Source organism: Coffea arabica, chromosome 3e (genome assembly GCF_036785885.1).
Source record: "Coffea arabica cultivar ET-39 chromosome 3e, Coffea Arabica ET-39 HiFi, whole genome shotgun sequence".
Taxonomy (NCBI): domain Eukaryota; kingdom Viridiplantae; phylum Streptophyta; class Magnoliopsida; order Gentianales; family Rubiaceae; genus Coffea; species Coffea arabica.
The window spans coordinates 17125160-17142708 of NC_092315.1; the positions used below are offsets into that span (position 1 = coordinate 17125160).

General features: G+C 32.5%; 1 long non-coding RNA gene and 1 pseudogene across 1 annotated transcript; both read left to right on the forward strand.

Annotated features, from left to right (window-relative positions):
• Window positions 1–2449: 2449 nt before the first annotated feature.
• On the forward strand, window positions 2450–5397 carry LOC113735289 (7-deoxyloganic acid hydroxylase-like; annotated as a pseudogene).
• Window positions 5398–9574: 4177 nt separating this feature from the next.
• LOC140038680 (uncharacterized) lies at window positions 9575–12097 on the forward strand. The gene is made up of 3 exons (XR_011842248.1): window positions 9575–9759; window positions 11238–11300; window positions 11907–12097. It is a non-coding gene; the product is annotated as an uncharacterized lncRNA (long non-coding RNA).
• The last annotated feature ends 5452 nt before the right edge of the window (window positions 12098–17549 follow it).

A 17549-nucleotide genomic window follows, 5' to 3' on the forward strand; every position in this document is an offset into this window, starting at 1 on the left:
GTCCTACCTAAAAGTTCCAACGTTTCTGTTTTCCTTTTTTTTTTTTAATTAAAAGTTTGGATTCAGCGCTGATCATCACCACGGATCAAAACATATTCCAAATTTGGATGAATTCGATTTCAGTTATCATTATAGATTAAGGTATATTCCCAAAATTATAGATCGTTTACAGAAATTTATACAAATTGTCCACTAACATGATTTTTACATTAATAGTAAAATTCAAATATAAAACCCTTTGCGAGAAAGCGAGCCAATATTTCTATTTCTATTCTTGCTTTGCAGCTTCATATTTCACGTGAACACACACACTACCACGTATGTTAGGACAAATCAGACTTCTCAAAAGACAAATCAGACACAGTTGACGACACCGACAAAATCCCCCATCGCGGGTTGGTTTTCTTTTCTTTCACGACCACCAACACCCCCGACATTTTTGCGGCCAAAACTTATTACTGCAATCATTGACCAAAAGCCAGCAATAATTTTTGCGGCCACAAGCTAGCCCTCGAGCCATGCATGCACCAATTGACAAATTAAATTTATTATGGGCTTCATTCATTACACATTGTTGCCAAAGGGAGATCTCATTATTGTCTTGAAGTGATGAAGAAACTAGACAGACTAGTTACTTTGGAGTTTTGAAATAATGAAGGGGAAAAAAATACAAAAAAGAAGGGTTTGCAGAGATTTGATGAGTACAACTCTTCACAAATAAAGAGAGGTATCTATCACCTAACTCGAGCAACAAATAGAGCTTTGATTGTGACCTTAGAAGACAAACAGGGAATCAATCTCATTGCACCACTAATATTTTTGTCCCATCTTTTGACCAATAAGCTAAGAGTACAAAATGTACATATTTAGATCAATCACATGTATAATGACCAAAATGTGAATGTCAAAACGTCTCCTTAATAAGCAGGCTCTTGTCCTCAAATTTTCATTTGGGAAAAATTACACTAATTATCCTTCACATATTACTGATATAAAGTTTTAATCCTTCAAAATCAAAATGATTGATTTTAGTTCCTAATAAATAAAAAATACTCACTATTGAACTCTCTTCATCTTTCTTGTCAAATTTTGACCGGAATAAATCACGAGTCTATCATGTAATCAATTTTTTTAAAGGCAAATTTGGCAGCTCACTCCATGTTGCCCTTAACAAAATGGCAAATTAAGTAAAAAATTGGGTTAACATTAAGTGAATTGCCAAATTTGTTCTAAAAAAATTAATCATGTGATGGATTTGTGACTTTTTCTGATCAAAATTTGACTAGAAAAGTAACGAAGGACCAAAAGTATATATATACTTTTTTAAGGACTAAAATTGATCATATCAATTTTGAGAGACTAAAATTTTACATCAATAATGTATGAGTGACGATTGCTTCAATTTACCATTTTATTTATTTCCTTTCCCTTATATAGAATCTATCTCCCAAATAAAATGCTTTTTGTTTTCAACCTATTCAAATTCTGCCAAATGGTTTAACGAAAATCACCACCTAGAGACTCACTTTGGTATGTCCCATGGCATTGACTTTTTCTGGGAGCCAAAAAGAAAAGAAGTTGATGTTAATTGGAGTAGAATTGAGGGATCGCATTATTTGGAGCAAATAGAGAACTGAGCCTTTCTTTTGAATGAGTCGAATTAAAAGTTATAATTACGTAATTTTTATAAATATGATTTTACATCGAATTTTGGATCACAACTCGCCAAATTTACACATGGAGACGTATCATGAGTCATGACTGAGGACATAATTTTCTTCTGGACTTCAATATCTGTGAGCCAATCACTCTCTCTTATTTTTAGATTTTTCCCTCTCTAAATCTGCAAATGGGCATTACTTTCTTTCATTATTATTCCTAGCAAATGCTCCACCAGCCCACCTGACACTTGTGTTGTTTCAAAACCTGTTACAATTATCTTTCAAATACTCACCGAAATTACTAATTTTTGCAGCCACCAGGCCACAACCATGCCCGCACAAAATAATTACAAAATTCCAGCAGGAGCTTCAACACATATCTATTAACAGAAAACCTAATCTAATTATTTTCTTGAGAATCTAAAGTAAACAAATTTATTTAAGAGTTTCAAAAAAATTGAAGGAATAAAAAACAAATAATCTTTTCTACATTAACAACGTGTACACTAGCAAGATTAGAGACATTTTAAGAGCAAAATTTTTTTTTTTTTTTGAAGAGCCAAATAATTTTGTCTTGTATATGGAATATATACTACCAAAAAAATAGTTAAATTTCTTCAACCATATGCTTAAGTTGCACAGTTTTTTTATGCCATAAAACTTCGCCCATACACATCTATATATAAATAGACTCAATCATCTTTAAGCCAATCCATCCATCTTACTTTCTATCATTTTTCTTTCTTTCCCACCCAAGAAAGAAAGCTATAGTCCTTCCTCCTGAAACAATGGAAGTCTGGAGCTTCAAGTTATTACCTTTATTGGGATTGCTAGGTTATGTCATCTACTGGTTTTATGGGATGGTCGAAGTCTATTGGTTGAAGCCAAAGAGGCTTGAGAAAATTCTCAGGGAACAAGGGTTCAAAGGGAATCCCTATAGGCTATTGCGAGGAGACCAGCATGAAAATGATAAATTACTCAAGGAAACTTTGTCCAAGCCTATTCAGCTTGGAGATAATATCATAAAACGCATGATGCCTGATGTCTACAAAACTCTCCAAACCCATGGTATTTTGTTTTTCTTTTTCTCCCCTAGTGTGTGTGAAAATTGACACATATTAATGGTCTGGAAGCATTTATGTTTGCAGGAAAAAATTCTTTCATGTGGATTGGACGATATCCGAGGGTGACTCTGACAGATCCAACACTAGTAAAGGAAGTCTTGACTAAATATGTAACATTTCAGAAGAGTTATCATGATCTTTATCCTCTCATAGAAATTCTTTTCACTGGGGTGGCCTGCGCTGAGGGGCAGAAGTGGGCGAAGCATAGGAAGATCATCAACCCTGCTTTCAGTTTTGATAAGCTAAAAGTACTATGATTTGAGCTTTTTTTTTTTTTGTCTCACATTCTCTACTGCATGGGGAAATGGGGTGGATGCAGTTGTGCTGTGCAGTTTTTTACTGGTGGTGTACTTTTCACGTGATTTGGTATACACTTTTATTATTTTATTGTACGTGTGAGTTTTATTCGTGTACACTGTATCTTGTAAATAGTACACGTGGATACAGTAGCCCCAAACCACAGCTGCACCTGCTCCGAATCCTTATGCATGCATCAACTGATTATTATCAATAATCTGCATAGCCCAAGTTAGTTTATAGTTAGTATTTTCTTTCATGGATTACAGCTTATGCTGCCTGCATTTCAAATGAGCTGCGTTGAAACGGTGAACAAATGGAGCAGATTGATCCCTGAGGGTGGCTCAGCAGAGGAAAGATGTCTGGAAAGGTATTGAAGGCTTATCAGGAGGTGTAATTTCGAGAGCACTTTTAGGGACCAGCTATGAAGAAGGAAGCGTGATTGTTGAACTTATGAAAGAACTCGCCTCTCTTACATGGGAAGCCGTTCGGTCAGTTTACTTTCCAGGAAAGAGGTAATATTTATTTCTGTTAATTAATTTGTTCAGACCTTAAGGGTAATTACGAGTCCGTTTGGATGCTATGTTTTTTGGGTGTCTGTCTAAAATGATATATTCATATATTCATTTACTTTGAAGTTTTTGAGTCTCATCAACTTTAATTGACTATAGTTTCATGGTTTAATTTGTTGTTGAAGGTTTCTGCCGCTTAAGAGGAACAACAGGATGAGGGCAATAGACAGAGAATTAAGAGTCAAGATCACAGAAATGATCAATAAAAAGATGAAGGCAATGCAAGCAGGAGAATCCAGCGGTGATGACTTCTTGGGGATATTGCTGGAATCCAATATGAATGAGATTAAGCTCCAAGGAAGCAAAACTGCTGGATTGACCATTGAACAGATCATTAATGAGTGCAAAGTGTTCTACTGGGCTGGGCAGGACACTAGCTCAACTTTGATGCTTTGGTCACTCGTCCTCCTGAGTAAGCACCCTGAGTGGCAGGAACGTGCCTGAGAAGAAATTTTGCAAGTTTTTGGGGACAAAGATCCATACTATGATGGTTTAAGCCACCTCAAAATTGTAAGTTTCCTAATCTTAATCCCTTCAGGTTCTCAATCATACTAAAAACTACTTAAATCATGATAGTTTTGTCCTAATATTCTAGTAATCTTGCTATTTGTAGCCTATATCTATAAGAAAGTACCCTCCACTGTCGTAATGATTTTTGTTTTCCTTTTGTCTATGCTCTTTTATTATTTTTTTATATATCCACTCCTTGTCCAAACTTATTTATTTCCTCTTTTTATGTCATAAAATTAGCTACTTATTTCCCTTTGTTAGTATTATTAATTGCTTGCTCATACTATTTTCTTGATGACCTCAACAAAATATCTTGCTCACACTCGATAAAATTGAAACAGATCCTAGTGGACCATAGAATCTCATAGTTTAGATCGATTAAAGAGATTTTGGACACCCATTAAAACAATCCTTACAGAATTTTGGGACACTTGCCCGTTTATATTGCTATTTTAAGGAATTTTGTAGAAAAGTGTATTATAGCGATTTATTATATGTGAAATAAAAAGATAATTGAAAAATATACTCACGAAAAATATAACAATTTTTCTGCAAAAAATCACAATCCAATTAAACAAGTATACTCGGTTTTTTCATGTCACTCGTTGCACTCTCACGTTTGCAGGTACCTATGATCTTGAACGAGATCCTAAGGTTATATCCACCACTAGCTGAGCTCTCCAAAGTGGCTACTGAAGATACACAACTTGGAAAGTATTTTATTCCAGCTGGTGTGCAAATGATGAATCCACAAATAGTCCTCCACTATGACCCCGAACTGTGGGGTGATGATGTCCTGGAGTTCAAGCCAGAGATATTTTCTGAGGGAGTTATGAAGGCAACAAGAATCCAGGGTGCCTACTTCCCCTTCAGCTTGGGGCCAAGAATGTGCATTGGAAACAACTTTGCCCTCTTGGCATCAAAAATGGCATTGTCAATAATTCTCCGTAGCCTTTCCTTAGAGGTCTCTCCATCCTATGTCCACGCCCCCATTGTTCGTGTCACCACCCAACCTCAGTATGGGGCTCATTTGACCTTGCGCAAAGTCTAGAATCAGAAGATGGAAATTCTGGTAGCTTGGACCAGAGCATATTGTTTATTTACGTGAGCAAGAATAATTTGATGTGTATGTTTGATGGCAACCTCAGTATGTGTCTGTTCTCTAATCAATGTTGACGTTCGAGTGAATGACTGTGCTATATATGTTTCGAAACCTTAATGTCACCTGTGTGATTTGTGATGTCTTTTATGTAAAAGTACTCTAATAGAATAAAGGATGCCTACTCTTGAGGCTTCATATCAGTAAATTCATTTGAAGTAATTTTTTTTACAATTTTTTTTGCGAGAATTATTTGCAGAGAATAGTTGTAACTTGCTCCATCTTGCTAGAAGTCCCTCAGCAGAAAGCCAGAGGCCAGAAACCTTCTGATTCTATGGAGAGGATATCTTTTGGCAAAAAAAGAGGCGAAAACCAGATTTTCTCTATGTACATAGATAAGAAGCAGTTGTGAAGGGTACCGTTCACAAAATTTTTTCTGCTCCTCCTGGAGGGTTAAGTCATTTGAGATTTGGATCGACCAATTGGTTTAGTAGAGTCTTCAAATGTGTTTTGAGTATGAGAAATTAATTGATTTATGATGAAAATTAAAATCATGTTTCGTACACAAAATTATTTTCTGAGTTTGTGGCCGGAAAATCTATTCAAATCTGGTAGACCTTCATATCCAGATTTCCCTTAATCAATTCAATAGTTGATTGGTGATTAAAAGTTCTTTCTAATAGCCTGTTTTCTTGTCCCAATAGATTCATGAAATCAGTGCAGCTTCAATTCCTATCAAGATTCATTTACTACCTGCTCCTTTTCCTTTGATTTTCCCAACAAACATCTTTTCGATACTCTTGGAGTTTATCTTTCTCCTCTAAATAACCAGATGTTTTCATTTAGCTATCATCTGTTGGACTTTTTTGCAAGTCAAAAAATTGTTAGTGTCCATGAAACATGTAAGACTTTATTTGTTTTGTTCTTGTTTTTCCCTATAAAATTGTCTAGAAGAGTTTGTGTAGAGCCTTGATCAAGTTTTATTTGAAGCATAGCAATCTAGTTGAGCTGTAACTTACAAACTAGTTAATTGTAAGTGAAACTTGAAGACCTTACACTCTGTTTGGATTAGCTATTTTTTGGGGTGTTTTTGAAAATTTTTGTTGTAGCAGAGTTTTTAGATTATATTTTGAGATATTTTCAAAAAATATTTTGAGATATTTAAGAGTAGAAGAGTTTCTAGAATATATTTTGAGATATTTTTAAAATTTTAAACTAATTTAAACTAATTTTTAGATTACCTTTTAGAGTACTTTTTAAAATTTTTTGTTGTATTTGAAAAACTAGTTTTTGAAAAACACTCCCATGCAACACCACTATAAAGAGGTTTGAAGTAGAGTGAGATTTATCACTGTAAGAACAGAAATCTTGTTGGTTAAAGAGGATTTAGAAATCTTGTAGCTATCTATAATTAATCAAATACTAACAATCTACTAAAGGGAATTAAAATTTTCATTTTCTGCTATATTATTTGCTAGATTCCTTACAGTTTCTAGGGTCACTACTATACATTGACAGAAGGGAGGGCAAATATTTTTTTCATAGTATGTAAATTTACACTTGTAATCTACATGATTATGCTTATTTTGTGGGATGCAATAGAGATAAAGGATAGGCCATTGTACAATCCCCAAAAAAAAAAAAATTTCCTTTTTGTAGCAATTACTCTGTACATATATGTTAACATGTCTTATAACAAGTAATACTCGTTGTGGTGATAGTTGTCTAGGCTTTAACTATTATGCTTCCTTGAGCTATTTATTGACATTTTTCCTCAAGACCAGAATTAAAGGACGAACACAAACTTGCCAAGTGAATTTTACACTAATGATAACCAAAAAAGATTAATCATATCTTAATTATATAGCGGAAAAGGTCACGACGAATTTTTCAGTCAAAATAAAAATCTCTAATTTTTGATTATTTTTCAGAACCCTAAAATGATTTTGATTGAATGAAAAACTGTTTCTTTTATCTCCCTATCAGCTTGTATGAACACAGGAAAAAGAGGGAATCTCATCGCTTCAAAGAAAATGGGGAACAGAAAAAAAAAATCACTTTTCTTTTCACACAAATGTTTAATCCCTTTGCCACATGCGACTTCCTATATCGTATAAAGGCTTGACACTTTATCAAACCTTGAATCTAACGACTAAAAGCTCAACAAATTGTGCTAACTCAAGACTGAAGAAAATTTTTTTTATCCTAGCCAAAATTCCACGAGTGAAGCTTTCTTTTAATAGTCTTAATATAAACAAACGGAAAAAAAAAAAAAAAAGAAGTTATCCAACCCAAAATAAATGGTCATGAAACAAATTAATTTTGTCCTTAAAAAAGTCATCAAATTTAATCAATATCTAAAAGCTACCAGAACTTTTTGTGTTTTGCAGGAATTTAAAGAAAGCAGAGATGAAGACTAAAACTCTAGGTATAGCTGAGTATGGGGATGAGGCATCCCGGTTGTAACACCTCTATCCGCTGGTCAACTGACCAAAATAGATACAATTAAGGCACAACTCTGCCAAAATTATCATCCTACCACCAAAACAGTTAGCAAAGTTCCAAAACTACCTAGTAAAAGTGATAACAAGTGATGAACTTGCTATAGCTAAGCCAACTCACTCTTCTGTGCATGCTGGATAGAACCAATGGAAGTGTAAAAAACTCAATACGTATTTACTTGAAATAGGAAGGTGGATGAGTTTAGGTAACCCGCGTACCTCAAAAGCGTATATTAATAACGTACAAAATCAATGGAACTGACCTATGAAACGAAAGAATATGATGGATATTGATGCAATGCTAAAGTTTTGGGAACTTAAATTTAAAACACCGCATACAAATAGCCATATTTTGCAGACAATTTTTTTTTTTTTTGATGAAAAAAAAGTTTGGATGAGTTCGACTCTAGTCACCACCATGAGTTAGATCGAGATTTGGAAACCATAGATCGCTTACAGAGTTATTTATAGATCACCTATCAACACAACCCTGACATCAATAGTGAAATTCGAACACACGATCTTTTGTTAGGAAGTGATCCTTATCAATTGAATCAACTTGTATCTAGGATTAGAAGATTCATCGCACAAGAACCATGATGGCGAATAGAGAGTCAACCACAGAGTAGCAAAGGACAGCAATGGCACTGCAATGTGGACGGATCTATTGAAGTGACGAAAGCCTGAACTCGTAGAGTAGCAAAGAAGAAAGACTAATCTCGGCAAATAAGTAATGTTATTTTGAAGTTTGTGGGAAGAAACATCTGTGAACCCCTGAAATTATGGCCTGTATTGTCTAAGACTGCCATATCCTAAACTACATAAAGCCGCGAAGGCTCACCTAAAGTTAATTGTGCCGGTTTCGCTGTGGTTTCGCAGCTGATTTCGTCCTTTTTGGTCCTTTCCCAGCTTCCGTGCAGCCCCTTTGGCTGCTGGTGCCTTTTGGCTCATTCCTGCTTTTGTTCCCTTCTTCTAATTGTGCCCTTGTCCTGGTTTCTTTGTAATTATATGCTCAATTTTGTCCTTTTGTTTGCTGTCCATCCTTCGGCTGCTGCAATTGTTATCTAACAGTTTTGTCCTTTTGTTTCTTGTGCATCTTCCGCTGCTGCAATTGTTATCTAACTTTATTGACAAAAATATATTAATTTATCGATTTGATTTATTAACTTCCTTCAACATATAACTTCCTTCTTTAACTTTGTATTAACGTCTCCTTCTTCAAAATATAATTTCCTCTACTCTTTTATATTTATTAACTTTCTCCAAAAAATATATATTAGCAAAGATATTGATTTTCTAAAAAAATACAAATCAATAAAAATTCTGTGTGCATCTAATATATACAGAACAATATAAATTCTATGTGTTACTGTGAGACCCCGTAATTTTCTCATTTTCTGGGTTTTATTCTATTTAATGGCATATTTTCTGCATTTTCTTTATTAGGAAAATTTTCTAGATAATTTTTATGAGCAAATAGGGTTTTAAAATTATTTTTCTAGTATCGGTTAGTTTTTGAGAAATTAAGAACGTATACCGGACGTGGGACCCGCTAGTACGAAAAGTTCGGAAAAATTCGGCCAGTTAGGTTAAGTTTTGGATATCGGATTTATTTTACCAGGTGTTAAGAGATAATTGAAGGTTGTTATATGGATGAGAGTGGACAGACAAGAAGATAAGCTTACACATAAAAGGCGCCACATGTCGCGTTTCTATTCGAGGGTGGACTTTTGACCAAGATATTTTCTTTCCTTCTTAAAACTAATTTTGACCAAAAATCATCTTCCATTTCTCCCTCCTTGGCCGAATTTCTTGGTGGAAAAGAAGAGAAAAACTCCCAACTTCTTTCTTCAATTTCTTGCTTGAATCTCATAAATCAACCGTCTAAATTCCAAAATTCTCCACAAAAGTGAGTTGCTAAACTAGTTTAAGGGGATTGGTGGAGCCATTTGGGAAGAACAAGCCCTAGCTATCTTGTTTCTTGAGGTTACAAAGGTGAGTGGTTAAGAAATTATCCCTTTGTTGGTTTTGATGTGAAATTAGTAGAGGTTGGTAGTTAAAGATGCAATTTTGTGGAGTATTTCATGAATTATGGTTGTGTTGTCTAAGTTTTCTATTTATTGGGAATTTTTCTGTTTTCATATGATTAATATTGTTTGATCATGTATGATGGTCTAGTATGGGTTAGAATGAAGCTTTGGTATGATAATTGTAATGATTAGTGGAAAATTTCTGGTTTGAAGCAAAAATTTCCAGATTAGGGTTTCATTTTTCCCAATTCTGCCTGGCACTGTTCATCATAGTTAGAGGCTGAATTTGCCTTGGGTTAAAACATGAAAGTTGTAGGGAATGATATTTTAGAGATGCCTGAAAAATTTCAGGTCAATCGGAGCAACGTATCTTGTGAAAAGACTGAAATACCCCTGCTGCCCTGTTTCTACCCGAACTTGAGAATTGCTTCTCTGATTGGCTAATTTGATTGGGAATGCTTCTGATTTGGTTGTTGATGTCTTCTGAATAATTGTAGCCTCATATCTTATCTTTCGGATGGCTTTGGAATCACTTGATTTGGACTTAGGTAGCCTGACTTATGATGTTTGAACCAGAATGCGGTTGGTGAACCTGTTTTTGCGGTTCTGGTTTAGTATATTGAATTTTTGACCTGATTGCACTAGAAACTGGACTGAGTAGCCTTCTTCAACATTGTAGCACTATCTCTTAGCTTTGAAACGGTGTATCTTGCACCTCCATCCGATAATCGTAGTGCCAATGGTGCCAAAACCGCAAAATGATGTCAAAAACTGTTTTATGGTTTAGAGCTTAACTTTCATTTCTGGACTTTTCCCTAGCTTGAATTGTACTGGTACTACTTGGACCTTACTGAACGGCTATTGAAATTAAATTGTTGTGTGTGTACCTTTGGGTTTGAATAAGAAAAATAATGAAGCCATAAATGGCTAGAAAGAGGAAAATACAAAGGGCGTGCTGCCCAAATTTTCGCTCAAGGGCTAAGCTTCTATTTGAACTTGTATATTTTCGTTTGGCAAATACTATCCCCGTTTTCCATCTAAAACATGATACCTTTTCCATTTGAACCTTCAAATGTTTATTTGCTACTTCATACCAAAATATCGAGGTATGACCTAAGGTTTTCTCAGTCAAGACATGTAGGCCATAATACCTACTTGAATGTATATTGATTTTGAACCACAAACGATTCCGAAAACTAATATTTCTGAGCCTATCTGGTTGGATTCCGACTTGACTTTGATTCAAGTGTTTTCCATTGGAACTGTTATAACCCTTTGAGTTTGGTTTATGACACCCTAGTTGTTTCCGTCCACAGATCCAAGTGGCTTTATTTTCACTTTAAAGTCACATTTATCCGTTTTACTCGTAACTAGTCGAGTTCCTTGATTCCACTTACTTGTTTTGCTAGATGAATTGTAATATTCTTTCTCGTTGAATCATAGGTTTTCTCGGTGACCGAGGGTAAGATTCGATAGGACATTTTGGACGTTATTTTGCATAATTCGGTGAGTGTTCCTTGTTTGTTATATTTCCTTGATTTATTGGCTTGTTATTATTGATTGATAATGTGTCAAGTGTTTTCAATGATTGGCCAAAACGAGTTTTCTAGGCGAGTGTGTACTTTATCGCACTCAGCCTATATGATTGTGAAATTTTCAATGATTGAACGATTGAAATGTTACTTGTGCATGAATGTAAGCCTTTTGGCTGAACTGGCCACTGCCCCTTGTTACCGATCGACTCGAGCCAGAAGCGGACTCGGTCGGGCGATTTGGTGACCTGGGTGAACGTTTGGTATACTCGAGTATTACCTTGTAGGTTGGTGGAGGTTGGTGGAGCCTGGCCAATGCCCAGGAAGGGTTGAATGAAATGAACGAACGAACGAACGAACGAGGGTTTTATTGATAAATGAACAATGCATTTTCAAACGAATGAAGGAATAAGGGGAATGACAGGAGAACGAACGAATGAACGAACGTATCCTTTTCATGTGTGACTATTGTAAATGTTGTAAATGTTTCTTGACTTATTGTTCGATTTATGGCTTGATTCTATATTCGGAACCTCACTGAGCTTTTAGCTCATCCCTTTAGTTTTGTTTTCCTTAACAGGGGAAGGCGAGCAAGGGCTAGAGCTCTGTACCGACTGGTTGGGTCTAGTTTTGGTTTTGTTTTGATTCTCGCCCTAGTGCTTGGCACGGGCTGGTTGTATGGTGATTTGAGAACTTTTGTATTCTCGTCGGTTGTACTACTTTCGGAGATAGCAATATATATAAGTTTTGTTTTAAGGTTTGGATCCTCGTTTTGTTCTTTCTTGTGGATCTATTTTTGATTTGTGTGAGTGAACGACTGAGTCCCGGCGAGAGCTAGGCAGGCGGTCCGCTGAACCCTCTGGTTCGCCTAAGAGGGAAGTGGGGCTGTCACAGTTACATTATCTATTCGTTGATTTTGAATGAGATATTAATTCATCAATAAATAAATTGCGTCATGATTAAATAAATATTTATTCATATATGCTATTCAATCAAACATTATTAATTTTCTATATCAATGAACTAACGAACTCTTCAAAATTGTGTTATCTTTAAATTTTAGAATCTTATTAATTCTCAAAAAAATTGAGTAAGATATTGATTGATCAATAAATAAATTGCTTCATGATTAAATAAATATTTTTTCATATATGCTATTCAATCAAGCATTATTAATTTTTGATATCAATAAACTAATGAACTCTTCGAAATTGTGTTATCTTTAAATTTTAGAATCTTATTAATTCCCAAAAAATTAATGCAAGTACTATTCTTTCCAGCAACATTTATTTACAAATCAATCGATCTAATACTCATTGAATACAAAAATGATTATTCGATTAATAAATACAAATATATGATTTCTTAATTTCTAATATCACATTGTTAAAAATCTTTAATTTATATATGTTGCTTCGATATCACATTGTTAATTTATATACAAGAAACAAGATACACACATTGAATAATAAAGATGTTGCTTCGATGATATTCTCTCTTAATTATTGTTTCTTTGCTTTTGTTTGTTGCAACTGTGCAGCCGCTACCTTCCATTCCTTAATGCAGACGCAAATTTTTTGGGCTATACAACTCTATATATATTCTTGCATCCTATTTGTGTGCCTTTATATATATATATATATATATATATAGTCATTTTCTCCAAAATATATATGTCGACAAAAATAATGATTTTCTAGAAAATATATATCGACAGAAATTTTGTGTGTATCTAATAAATATAAATCAATTGTGCCGCTTTGTATTAGCTTCCATTAATACGACCAATTGTTTTTAAAAATATAGGATAATTTCCCTCTATTTCAAAAATGTAACTTCCATAATATTTGTTAACTACTAAATTATTAATTTAAAGCTTTTGCATTTTCGAGACTAAAAAACTATTAAATATCAAAAAATTACGCAGGTCACTAAAAATCCTATGTATATCTAATACATACTAACGAATAAAAATTCTATGTGTATCTAATCAATATATATAAATCGATTATGCTGTTTTGTATTAATGCAGATCAATGAAAATTATATGTGTTCAACCTATATCTAATATATATAAATTAATAATACTGCCTTGTATTAACATATAATAAGTGTTATTTATGTGAAATAATTATAATTTCGAGACTATTTCTATATTTATAATTTTCTCTCATTCTTTATATTTATCTGCTTATTTATTAACTCACTTATTTATTAATTTTGTCGAAAGTGTGTATATTGACAAAAATATTAACTATTAAAAAAATACGCAAATCACTAAAAATGCTATGCACATCTAATATATAAAATAGCCTTCTTTTTATGTTTATTCGCTTATTTATTAATTTTCTCCAAAATATATATTAGCAAAAATATTAAATATGAAAAAAATGCAAATTCTTAAAAATCCTACGTACATCTAATATATGCAAATGAATAAAAATTCTATGTGTATCCAATCAGTATATATAAATCAATTATGCTATTTTGTATTAAATATCAAAAAAATATGCAGGTTGCTATATACACAAACATATTAAATATCAAAAAAAATGCCAGTCGCTAAAAATCCTATGTACATCTAATACATACAAACGAATAAAAATTCTATATGTATCTAATCAATATATATAAATCGATTATGGTGTTTTGTATTAATGCAAATCAATGAAAATCATATATGATTAGCATGCATCTAATATATATAAATTAATAATACTACTTTGTATTAACATATAATAAGTGTTATTTATGTGAAATAATTATAATTTCGACACTATTTCTGTGTTTATAATTTTCCGTCCTTCTTTATATTTATCCGCTTATTTATTAACAAACTTATTTATTAACTTTGTCAAAAGTGTGTGTATTGAAAAAAATATTAAATATCAAAAAATTACGCAGGTCACTAAAAATCCTTTGTATATCTAATACATACTAACGAATAAAAATTCTATATGTATCTAATCAATATATATAAATCGATTATGCTGTTTTGTATTAATGCAGATCAATGAAAATTATATGTGTTTAACCTATATCTAATATATTTAAATTAATAATACTGCCTTGTATTAACATACAATAAGTGTTATTTATATCAAATAATTATAATTTCGAGACTATTTCTATATTTATAATTTTCTCTCCTTCTTTATATTTATCCGCTTATTTATTAATTTTATCTAAAGTATGTATATTGACAAAAATATTAACTATTAAAAAAAATACGCAAATCACTAAAAATGCTATGCACATCTAATACATAAAATAACCTTCTTTTTATGTTTATTCACTTATTTATTAAATTTCTCCAAAAAATATATATTAGCAAAAATATTAAATATGAAAAAAAATGCATATTCCTAAAAATCCTATGTACATCTAATATATGCAAATGAATAAAAATTCTATGTGTATCCAATTAGTATATATAAATCAATTATGTTGTTTCGTATTAATACAAATCAATAAAAATCATATGTACTTAACATGTATCTAATGTATATAAATTTAATTAATTTTCTCCAAAATGTATATATTAACAAAAATATTAAATATGAAAAAAATATGCAAATCGCTAAAAATCCTACGTGCATCTAATATATGCAAATGAATACAAATTCTATGTGTATCCAGTCACTATATATAAATTGATTATGCTATTTCGTATTAATACAAATAAATGAAAATCATATGTACTTGACATGTATCTTATATATATAAACTTAAAAATAAATCAATCCAATATTTATTGATTCAAAAAACAATTATTCGATCAATAAATACAAATATATGATTCTAAATTTATAATTTCAAATTGTTAAAAATCCTTAATTTGTATATATTATATTTATGAATTTATATTCTTCACTATATTTCTTTTCTTTTAGTTTTTCTAATACTAAACTCTTCCACTATCTAACACACGATCTTGAATCTTTGGTGAGTTTCATACAAATTATATTCCAATCAATATAATTCATACACTACATTGCTACTCTCATTTCATAATACAACTACGTTTTTTCCCTATTTTCTATCTCAGGTACTCATTGGTGATATACCCTCGCATATACAAATAGACAACATAGGAGTCATCAATTGCTATCATACTAAAACTCGATGGATCTTTCAACCAGAAGGAATAGAAATAACAGAAGGTTGGCCAATATTCGCACAAAAACACTTCTTACATGAAGAAAGTGTCATCCTGTTCACTATGCTCAATGAAAACAATTATCATCTGCAGCTCTTCAGCAGAGATTTTATCCAACAATCATAATTAATCTGTTCCCTAAATTTTCTTTATTCTACTTCCACTTATATTTAACAATATAAAAATAAACATATCGAAATTATTTCGAATTATTAATTTATCTCAACTCTTAAAAACTGATTTACATTCCATTAATTTAAATAATATTTACATCCTGTTGCTCTTAAAAAATTAAATACAAATCACAGCAATATTACTATATCTATTTATAAATATATTACTCCAATATATTGTTCCTCTATTTATTATTCCAACCCTACTATCATATAAAACACTCTAAACATTAATTATTAAATAAATCTTACATTACTCTTAAACAATCAATAATGGACACCCCGCGAAACTCACGGGGCACAATGCCTAGTATAGTTTTTTTTTTTTTGTCAGAAGCGACAAGAATAATTTCTAACCTTAAATCCACAGTAATACCAAAAACCGGTAACTTCTGGTACCATTGAGGAGACTATAAACTACACTCACACACCCAACTCAAACGATGTGGGATACGGGGAAGGGAACAAGGGGTCTAACCCACTCACTCTGTTTTTAAACCCTACCACTGATCTTTTGGTTCTTTTTTGTCAGAAGCGACAAGAATAATTTCTAACCTTAAATCCACAGTAATACCAAAAGCCGGTAACTTCTGGTACCACTGAGGAGACTATAAACTACACTCACACACCCAACTCAAACGATGTGGGATATAGGGAAGGGAACAAGGGGTCTAACCCACTCACCAATGCCTAGTATAGTTAAATACTCGAATTTTGGGAACTATCGCCTCCTACTCTCGTAATGCAATCGCTAACAAGTGATTTACGAAAGCATTTGAAATTAATTTGTCTGGCCATCTGGAACACATTATACATGCTGTTGAACATTTTTATTCAGTTTTCAATTTGCAGGGCAAGGACATGAAATGAGTGACAAAAATTGGCTTAGTTCACAACGAAAAACGTTTAATAGTATCATACATGCATTTATAGACTAGTCCAAAAGCCACGGACATTTTGCTAATTTCAATGATGACTATCTTTTGAATTGTTTGTGGGTGGTGATAAATTTTTTTTTTTTTATCCACGTACTTCTGACTTTGTAATAGTACCACTTTCGATGGCCTTTGATGGCAAAATCCGGACCGAATAATAGTCTCCTTAAAAAAAATAGTACTCTCTCCGTCCCACTTTGATAGTCTATATTCCTTTTTCATCTATCCCAAATTGTAATTCACTTTCTAATTGAAGAATGTAATTGTATTTTAATTTTCCTAAAATACCCTTATTCAATGTAAGTAGTTGTTACTATAAACCTACCACATTTAATGAGAGTTGATTCTTTTTTTACCATCAATTCAAGTTCTCGTAAAGTTGTACCATATTTAATGTGAGGGTATTTTAGAAAAATAGCAATCTAAATTTACTTTTCCATCAAAGTTAACTACTTTTTCTTAAACTGTGTGAAAAAGAAACATGACTATCAAAGTGGGACGGAGGAAGTACCATATTTCCATATTTTTGTTTGGCTTTAAAATGTTCATATCAATAGTGAAAACAAGGGAGCCAAGCAAAGTATACTACTTTTTTTCCTAGGAATGATAGGTTATAGTGTAAAAAATTTCGGGTGGTCTCGGAAATTATGCAGCCAACAATTTTTGTTCAAGACATGAGTTTTGAAGTATGGAGATCATAGAGCAGATGAAGAAGAGATATATTGGGTAGCCAATTATCAATGAAAAAATGGCGCCAATATTTTTCACCGAAAAATCGTACAATGTAAACAAAGTATTTGAACATGTGCAATTCAAATGGATTTTCGTATTTTTTATAAAAAAAAACTACAGTGATTTTCCGTAGAAAAATCGCAATCCAAACGCAATATAAAGCATATTAAGTTACATGCATGTTTTTATTAATTGAGTCACCATTATGACTCAAAAATAGAAGG